Here is a 10,687-nt window from a genome sequence, read left to right on the forward strand (position 1 = left end):
TTCACCTCAATAAAACAGACACTGTCAATATAAATAAACAGCAAACGGAATGCATTTATAAATGACACCATTTCACATCCAACAATCACAGCAAATAAATTGTCATTCAAAAATAGGACACACACACACACACACACAAAGCAACAACAACAAGACAATACAGTACAACAAACTGCAAAGAGAACCATCACTCCAACAACAACAACAACAAAATACCTACAAAAGAATCCCTGCACACATACACATGCACTCTTGCGCGCTCACGCTTTGGCACAGAACACACCCACCCACAAGTATTTGTATTTGTATTTGTATTCCTTTTTATCACAACAGATTTCTCTATGTGAAATTCGGGCTGCTCTCCCCAGGGAGAGCGCGTCGCTATACTACAGCGCCACCCATTTTTTTGTATTTTTTCCTGTGTGGAGTTTTATTTGTTTTTCCTGTCGAAGTGGATTTTTCTACAGAATTTTGCCAGGAACAACCCTTTTGTTGCCGTGGGTTCTTTTACGTGCGCTAAGTGCATGCTGCACACGGGACCTCGGTTTATCGTCTCATCCGAATGACTAGCGTCCAGACCACTACTCAAGGTCTAATGGAGGGGGAGAAAATATCGGCGGCTGAGCCGTGATTCGAACCAGCGCCCTCAGATTCTCTCGCTTCCTAGTGCGGACGCGTTACCTCCAGGCCATCACTCTCACACAACGTGGAATCTTCAGAAGATGGAGTTAACAAAAAGACCCCTGGAGGCGTGGCTCAAGACAGACAAACGACTACAGCTTCCTCACATCCATGTTGAACAGGTAGGGTTTGTGTTGAAAGAGGTCAGGGGGTGGAGAGTTGTTGATAGAGATGCAGTTTCAGTTTCAGTTTCTCTAGCTCAAGGAGGCGTCACTGCGTTCGGACAAATCCATGTACGCTACAGCACATCTGCCAAGCAGATGCCTGACCAGCAGCGTAACCCAACGCGCTTAGTCAGGCCTTGAGGAAAAAAAAAGGTGAATAAATAATAAATACATTTAAAAAAAAAAAAAAAAGAACTACTACTAATAATAATATGTATAAGGTGCAAAAACTTGATGAAGTTAACTATAAGCATATATAAATTTAAAAATAAAATAAAATAAAATAAAAATGCAGAGGAAGCGGTGCTTGTGAGATGTGAAGTTCATGACAAGGAGCGGCTTGATACGATGCACTAACCCCTAATGTGTACAGGTCTAAGTGAGGGCCTCAGTGTGTAGGAAATAGACGTCAGATTATGGGTATGAAATACAAAGACTTACAAAGAATTACACCGAATGAAATCCTTCACATTTTGACAAGGTTTTTTTTACGGGTGTACCCAACATGTGAACCATTCTGAAGGTGGGAAAAGATGACGGGGTCAGCTCGTGTTGATATCCCTCCAGTAACGAGACAGTTCGTCCTTCAGCGAGTTAGGCATTTGTAGCTGAGCTACATTAACATCCCTGACATGGCCCCAGCCAACACGTTTGGACACCTCATTGAGGCACAGACTCTCCAGCGAACGAGGCTGTGAGGCTTTGCTCATCAGAAAATCTCGGATTTCTCTGGCAGCTTTCACGCGGCTTTCAACTGGGTTAGGCAAACATCTTCTCGCAAGTATGGAATGGCGACCCAACTGAAATACCATTTCGTTTGTCGCTGCACCAGCATAGTACAGGGACTTGATGAGGTCTGGCCGGTTAACGAGGACAGCAATACCAAAAGCTGTGTCTTCTAGTAAGTCCTCCACAGCGTTGAGAGGTGACTGTGAAAACAATCCTGCCTCACAGGCTGCAGCAAATACACTGCGGTCAGATTCACTTGTGATTTTGCAGGCCCATTTCACAATGTGTACATGAAAATTGCGATTCACAGAAATTTCCAACAGAACTCGTTGGATACTTTTATTATGATTATAAACAAAAATATCAAACTGATCCACAAGTTCGAAATTTGCTATTATCCAGAGTACATCCCTAAGACACTGGACCTGTTGGTCTGTAGAACGATCCAGCAACATCCTGAACATGGCCTGACCTTCTGTGTCGAGTCTGGTTGTCGCCATCCGTATTAACAGACTTTCGGGGAAACACTGAGTACAATGTAATAACAAACTCTTTAAACAAGACCACCTCTCTGTTTTGCTCAAGTATATGAACACCTCATTCCAAAACTTCCGGTGTGACTCTTGCTCATAATTCATTTTTGTCTTAGACAGCAGCTGCTCAATTCTTTTGTAGCGCACTGCTACCAGAATTGCAGTGGTATACAGACAGCGATCAAAACAGGCTGCAAGAAGCTTGTCTACATCTGCTTCAGATTTGGATGGCATTGTTGTTATGATTTTGGATACTTTGGAGCACCTTTGACGCAAGTCACGTAGCCGTATGATGTAGCTCAATATCCACCAGGGCGTGGCCATCTTTGTTCACTTGAGTAGACTCTGCAGCACAAATAAACAAAGAATTCATTACCCACATGTCTTCGCCGTGTACAGTATTCAGACAGGGTGTCATCATCTGAATCAGTACGTGCATGTACTATTAGCGTGTGATTCTATCACCTGTCAGGGGGAAACAGACTTTCACAAATCTGCAAGATACAAAATATGACAATTCTTTCACACTTGCAGAATTCAGCAAGTTCAGCAATGTTACCAACAGTTTGACAAACCAACAATGAGGTTGCACTGGATGTTAAACTGTCTCATGAATTTGGATGACCGATATACAGTACAGTACAGTACAGTACATGGAACATCAGCTCGAATTTCACAAAGAGAAATCTGTTGTGACAAATGTGAAACACACTACACTACACGACAGCACACACACACATGCATGCGTTCTGATTGTTTTTGTTGTTTTAATCATACAGTTTTCCACCCATAAGGATACTGAATAAACCGCTGGAGAGTTCCGCGGCCATCTTGGATCTCGCACATGCCCATCTAGCTTTTACTGGAAATCGCGAGCAATGCCAAAGGCGATCGACATGGGCAAAGGCAGCAAGTATGTGCTGGAAACAGGTGCTCCACTGCTACAACCAAACTGTACAAAACAGTGCCATCATATGCACGATAAAAAAAAAATGAAGCAAAAAGGCGAAGAAAGAAACCTACCGTTTCGTACGGTCTGCCTTTGTTACTGGCGATTTCGGAAAGCCAACCAATTTCGATAGCACAGACCATGTGACGCGCCTCTGTAATTTATGTAGGCAGGAAACTCCAGAACTGTGCTTGTACAAGTAAGTGTTCATCTGTGTGTGTGTGTGTGTGTGTGTGTGTGTGCGCCGTGGAAGCTGCGATACATAGACTAGAAATGAGTGTGTGGAGGAGGGGGGTAGAGGAGGTGCAGGGTAATGTGTGTGGTGTGTGTGTGTGTGTGTTGGAGCTCATGTACGTTTATATGTATTTGTCTGTGCTTTCATATCTGTGAAAATGCATGTTTGGTGCATATCTGTTATGCATGTGTGGGTGTATGTGTGAATGTGTGTCTTCATGTTTTACATTTATTTGCTTATTTATCATCATTGTTGTCTTATTTATTTATTTACTATTATTATTATTTTATTATTATTATCATTGCTACTACCTTTTTTATATTATAATTATTATTTATTTATTTATCTATTTATTTATTTATGTAAGCTTATCTATTATTTATTCACCTTTTTTTTTTCTCAGGGCCTGACTAAGCCCGTTGGGTTACGCTGCTGGTCAGGCATCTGCTTGGCAGATGTGGTGTAGCGTATAATTATGGATTTGTCCGAACGCAGTGACGCCTCCTTGAGCTACTGAAACTGAAACTGAAACAAAAAGAGCTAAGAACTTTGCACTTCATCAATGATTCAGAAAAAAACAAACAAAACAAAACAAACAAAAAAAAACAAAAAAACCCACAGTAGCAGTACTCACAGTGACAAAATCACAGTGTCAGCTTTTGTAGTTTTCCAACAGTTGGACGGACCTTGCTGCCCTGTGTCCCAGCTGACACATCCAGTCCAACGCACTGGTCAGAGTCAGACTGACCAGGTCAGTCACCGGATGGAGAGGGGAAGCTGTGAGAACAGGACAGACTGTTGTGAACACACCGTGACTGGGAGGCTGGTTCCTTGCACAGTGGGTTGCCGGGAAACTTTTTTTTTTTTTTTTTTTTTTTTTTTGTGCGTGACATGACAGAGTGAACGGTGAAACCCTCGCCAGAGTCCCCACCCCCTTTTCTACATGTAGTCTGGACATTTCTTTCACTTGTTTAAAAAAAATCGTTGTTTTCTTCATTATTTTATTTTCAGGAAATGTTATATTAGTTGGTTCTTTATTGCGCTATACTGATCTTGTGTGTGTGTGTGTGTGTGTGTGTGTGTGTGTGTGTGTGTGTGTGTGTGTGTGTTCAAGATGGTGACAATGATAGTGAATAACGTTCAGTTTCTCAAATGGAATAATCATTTATTTATCTAACTAGGTAAACTGACAAGCTGACAGAATAATGGACTGTCATCTAGAAAAAAAAGAAAAAAAAAAGGAAAAGGAGCAAGCAAACCAGTCAGGCAGCCAGTTAACCAAGAACCGAAAGACTAGAACACATAACGCTCAAACCTTGTGACATAGATTTGAATCCCAGCTGCGTCCAGTTTCAGTTTCAGTTTCAGTAGCTCAAGGAGGCGTCACTGCGTTCGGACAAATCCATATGCGCTACACCACATCTGCCAAGCAGATGCCTGACCAGCAGCGTAACCCAACGCGCTTAGTCAGGCCTTGAGAAAGAAAAAAAAGCTGAATAAATAATAGACAAGCTTACATAAATAAATAAATAAATAATAATTATGATATAAAAAAGGTAGTAGTCATAACAATAATAATAAAATAATAATAATAATAATAATAATAATAATAATAAATAAATAAATAAATAAATAAGACAACAATGATGATAAATAAGCAAATAAATGTAAAACACGAAGACACACATTCACACATACACCAACTGCATCCAGTTAAGTTAAGGATTGGTAACTTTCTTCTGATCTCCAACTTCAACACATGTGTAGATCTGTCAGTGCCTGAACTACCTTTGTGTGTTTCCATGTACAGGTGAGGATTATCACCATCACTTCACACGTGAGCCAGACATCCGCTACAAGATCGTTCTTCAAACGTTGCGGTGAAGATTGTGCATTAGGAGACGAACAATGAAATATGTTACAACAAAAAAAAAAAAGGTAAGATGAAAAGAAAGAGATCAGAGAAAGAGCAGAACTAAAAGAAGAAAGAAAGAAGGAAACAGTGTGAAAAAAGAGAAATAAATGAATATATATATATATATATATATATATATATATATATGTACATAGACATAGTACTATATATTGCTTGTATCTTAATTTTTTCAGCACCTTTCATATTCCTCTCTTCACACACATGTGCACGTGTGTGTGTGTGTGAGAGAGAGAGAGAGAGAGAGAGAGAGAGAGAGAGAGAGAACTCAGAACTCAAAACGTTTTTTATTCAAGGATTAAGATTTTAGGCATAGCCTATTCTTCCAATCTGTCCTTGCTAATCTACATCTATTACAAATAGCACACACATAAACGAAAGGAAAAAGATTTCATGCAGAAGGGTATACATAATGAAGAAAACAGAGAGAGAGAGAGAGGGGGGGGGGGAGAGAAAGAGAGAGATTTTCAAATGAGGAAAGTACAATATGTGTGCATATGTTTTTTCTACATACATACACACAGTGTGTGTGTGTGTGTATGTGTCTGTGTGTCTGCGTGTACAAATGTATCTTAAACAAACACCATGTGGTATACTAATGGTACAAGTTTGTGGATGCAAAATACGACCGGGTCAAATTTGACATGGTAGGCCATGCAGCCTGCGACACCTGCTATTTCATTGTGGTCAGATGTCCGTGGCTGGAGTGAGCGCCTGCCGGGTGGTGGGTCACGCCTTTCCTGCTCTCCCGAACTGTAGCTGAGTGAAGTTCACTGGATTAACAAAAATAGTAAAGAGTGGTAACTCTCTCCCTTCACAAGGTACACAACTTCAAGTCAGTGCTGCTTTCGCCACCGATTCAACACCCAGGTAAATAAAAGGTACACTGGAACAAACCCAGACACTTCCTAAAAAATAAAAATAAAAATAAAAAATTAAGCACCGGGCCTGTCCTTATACCGATTATTTGACATGTGCACTCAGCTGCAAAGACAGAAGAAATATGCAAACACAAATTAGCTTTTATTTAAGACTGGAATAGCCTCTTTAATCTCGAACAAGCCACATTGAACACACGGACAATACAGAACAAACACATGGTTGCCTCGGTGGTTTTACGATTTTACGTGATTTCATGAGATCAATCAAGTAGTAAGATGATATTTTGGTTCAGTTCAAGTTAAAGAAATTAATAAACAATGAGGCCAGGAGATGAAATGATTAACAAATAGTAGAGTGGTACTCTCTCCATCAATAAGGTACACAACTTCTAGTCAATGCTGCTTACGCTACCGATTCAGCTAACACGCAGGTAAATAAAAGGTACATTGTTTAGGATTAAAGAGGCTATGCCAGTCTTGAATAAAAGCTAATTTGTGTTTGCATATTTCTTCTGTCATTGCTGCTGTGTGCACATGTCAAGTGATCGGTATAAGGACAGGCCCGGCGCTTCCTTTTTTTTTTTTTTTTTTTTTTAAGGAAGTGTCTGGGTTTGTTCCAACGCACCTCTATGTACCTGTGTGCTAGCTGAATAGGTAGCGTAAACAGCATTGGTTAGAAGTTGTGTACCTTGTTTGTGGAGAGAGTTACCACTCTTTACGATTTGTTAATCATTTCATCTCCTGGCCTCATTGTTCATAATTTCTTTAACTTGAACTGAACCAAAATATCATCTTACTACATGATGATTGATCTCATGAAATCACTTACTGTGGTGGTGGTTTGTTTGTTTTTTTAACTTGAATTGAACCAAAATATCGACTTACTACTTGATAATTCATCTCTTGAAATCACTTCATTTTGGGTTTCTTTGATTTGAACTGAACCAAAATATCAATTTTACTACTTAAAAATTGATCTCTTGAAATCATTTTATTGTGGGCTTCTTTAACTGGAACTGAACCAAAATATCATCTCACTACTTGATAATTGATCTCTTGAAATTACTTCATTTTTGGGTTTCTTTCTTTCTGCAGGGCTTGTTGCCTTTGAAACGGAGTCTTTTTTTCAAGTAATCCGGGATTTTTGTTGACTGTCAGCATCCCTGCTGTGGCCCCAGCTGACATGCAGGAGACATTCTGAAGACAGAGGCACTGCAAGGAACGTGGCTGTGTCACCTTGTATGATCTCTCTCTCTCTCTCTCTCTGTCAGCATTCACATCAACGACAGATGCGGGGAATCTGTAGCAGAGGAAGCCAAGTCTTCTTTTGTCATTTTTTTCCGATAAATCAACAAGCTCCGGATCATGACTCAGTCTAATGATTGGTTACTGCGCCAGCTTTGAGAGAGAATCGGACAATATCCGGTTGCTTGAACTGAACTGTGGCACCAATGACTGTGTCTAAAGCCACGTCTACACTGAGCACAAGTTCGCCTCACATGCAACTGACAGACAGTTGTCGTCTGCCGTAGTGTCAGCATCGCGTGGACCGAGCATCCTGTCGAAACAGGTGCCATTGATAAGGTAATCTGGTTCTCTGTGACCATCAACAAGAATCTGCCGGACGTCCTCGTTCTCAGAATTTACAAAGACTCTGAAAATGTCCAGCCAGTCCAGATCCTGTCACACTTCTCTGCACATCCCTCAGCAAGGCGGTATTTTCTGCACAGTGGCCCCAAAGCATTTGAAACATATATATGTGTGTATATATATATATATATATATATATATATGCACACCCGCACGTTTCAATATTCCGTTGCTCCCACAATACAGACATGCATACACACATACCTATTCCTTTACACACACACACACGCGCGTGCACAGAGCTCTCCTTACACATGTGTACGCTTTCACACTCGCGCGCGCACAAACGCACACACACACACGCGCGCTCGCACGCACGCACACACGCACGCACATACACACACACACGCACACGCACACACACACACACACATAGAGGTTGCCGCTCACTGGCCACAAGAGGGTGGGAAAAGATTTCTGATGCCAGGAACGTGGCGTTTAGCGTGTTGCTCAGTCTACTGTATTTGGAAAAGCCCACAGAGACTCTGTTCCGTTTTGAAGAAATTTGCGCAATGTTGGTTTGGAAATGATGCCAATATTAGTTATATTTGCAAAGCATCATGCTCTACCTTTCATGCTGGTCTTAGGCCTCTCCCTCTCTCTACCTTTATTTCTTTGAGGCGATCGATGGTGTGTGATGGCCTTGTACCTGTTCTTTTTGGTATTCTTGGACTTTTCTGAACTGTGTCACATGTTATATCACATGACTTTTCTGAACTGTGTGAACATCACACTCATGCCTCGCAAACGCAAACACGTGCGCGCGCGTGCGCCCGAATACGCACACACGTGCGTGAATATGCATGACATCATCATTGGAGATCAATGCACTAAAAAAAACTGGAGACAGAACTGTCCATGCTTCACGACGAGCACAATAGCCGAGTGGTTAAAGCGTTGGACTGTCAATCTGAGGGTCTCGGGTTCGAATGACGGTGACGGCGCCTGGTGGGAAAAGGGTGGAGATTTTTACGATCTCCCTGGTCAACATATGTGCAGACCTGCTAGTGCCTGAACCCCCTTCGTGTGTATATGCAAGCAGAAGATCAAATATGCACGTTAAAGATCCTGTAGTCAGCGTTCGGTGGGTTATGGAAACAAGAACATACCCAGCATGCACACCCCCGAAAACGGAGTATGGCTGCCTACGTGGCGGGGTAAAAACGGTCATACACGTAAAAGCCCACTTGTGTGCATACGAGTGAACGTGGGAGTTGCAGCCCACGAACGAAGGAGGAGGGGGAGTCCATGTTTCACGGAGATTGGGGACTGTGGCAAAGACTTCACTCTTCGCCATGTTACGTAAGGCAGTCAATGTATGGTGTGTCTAAGCATGTAGATATATTAAACGTATATATCACAAAATGATAGACATATATATTTATTTATTCATCTATTTTATTTATTCATTTTCTAGCAATTTATTTTATTTTATTATCTATCTGCTTATCTTTCTTACATTATTGCTTTATTTATTTATTTATTCATACATTTGTTTATTTACTTATTTATCCATTAATCTAATGATGTATCCATCTTTTTTTTTTCTTTTTTTTCAAGGCCTGACTAAGCGCGTTGGGTTACGCTGCTGGTCAGGCATCTGCTAGGCAGATGTGGTGAAGCGTATATGAATTTGTCCGAACGCAGTGACGCCTCCTTGAGCTACTGAAACTGATGCTGATACTGTATCCATTTATTTGTTTATGCACTTTTTCCCCTCAAGGCCTGACGTAACGCGAAGGGTTACGCTGCTGACCAGGCATGCTCAGCAGATGTGGTGTAGCATGTATGGATTTGTCAGAGCCCTTTCCCCCAACACACACAGACACACTGTATATAAACACACACACATACACTGTATATAAACACACACACACACACACACACACACACACACACACACACACACAGAAACTCACACATGCACAGACAGACAGACAGACAGACAGACACACACACACACACACACACACACACACACACACACACACACACACACACACAGAAAGAGAGAGAGAGAGAGAAACTCACCCACCCACAGACAGACACACACACAGAAACTCACACATGCACAGACAGACAGACAGACAGACACACACACACACACACACACACACACACACACACACACACACACACACACACACACACACTGCATTCTGATAAGAGAACGCCATAGAAATCGAGGAAACAAAGAACAATTATTGTCCGGGCGACTGACAAACAGGTAAGGGGACTGTGTGACCAATGGTTCGCCGTCTACCCCGTTACGCAAAGCGAACGGCCCGTGGATGATGTAAGATTGGTAAACGCTCACAGCCACCGTCTACCCATTGTCACAAATGTTGACTTTGACCACTAATAATTGTCACATTTGAATCTTATCATTTGAGAATCAAAACGTGAACAGGATATTGCCACCACCATCCAGTTCTTGATTACGAAAAGCAAACCAGTTCTGTACATGTTCTTGGCTGAGTGGAGTGATGGCCTAGAGGTAACGCGTCCGCCTAGGAAGCGAGAATCTGAGCGCGCTGGTTCGAATCACAAACAGGAACTTCTTTTGCTAAGCATGGAAGTTTTATTTATTTGCAAACGTTTTGGTGCAGATAGTAAAAAAGACAAATTACTCTAATTAATGCTAGGGGACTTAATTTGCTTTAAACTGATCTTTCTCATCTTAAACATTACATTTTGAAACAAGAGAGGCAAGGCCTTCAAGACTCACTTGTGATGCACTTTTTAAAAAAAATCCAAGCTTTTGATGTATTGAGTATAATTTCAAAATGTAATGTTTAAGATGAGAAAGATCAGTTTAAAGCAAACTAAGTCCCCCAGCATTAATTACAGAGTAATTTCCCTTATTTTACTGTCTGCACCGGCAGTGCGCACTGAATCAAATGTGACATTTTGACAAAAATTACAGGTGTAC

Source organism: Babylonia areolata, chromosome 23 (genome assembly GCF_041734735.1).
Source record: "Babylonia areolata isolate BAREFJ2019XMU chromosome 23, ASM4173473v1, whole genome shotgun sequence".
Lineage (NCBI taxonomy): Eukaryota > Metazoa > Mollusca > Gastropoda > Neogastropoda > Buccinidae > Babylonia > Babylonia areolata.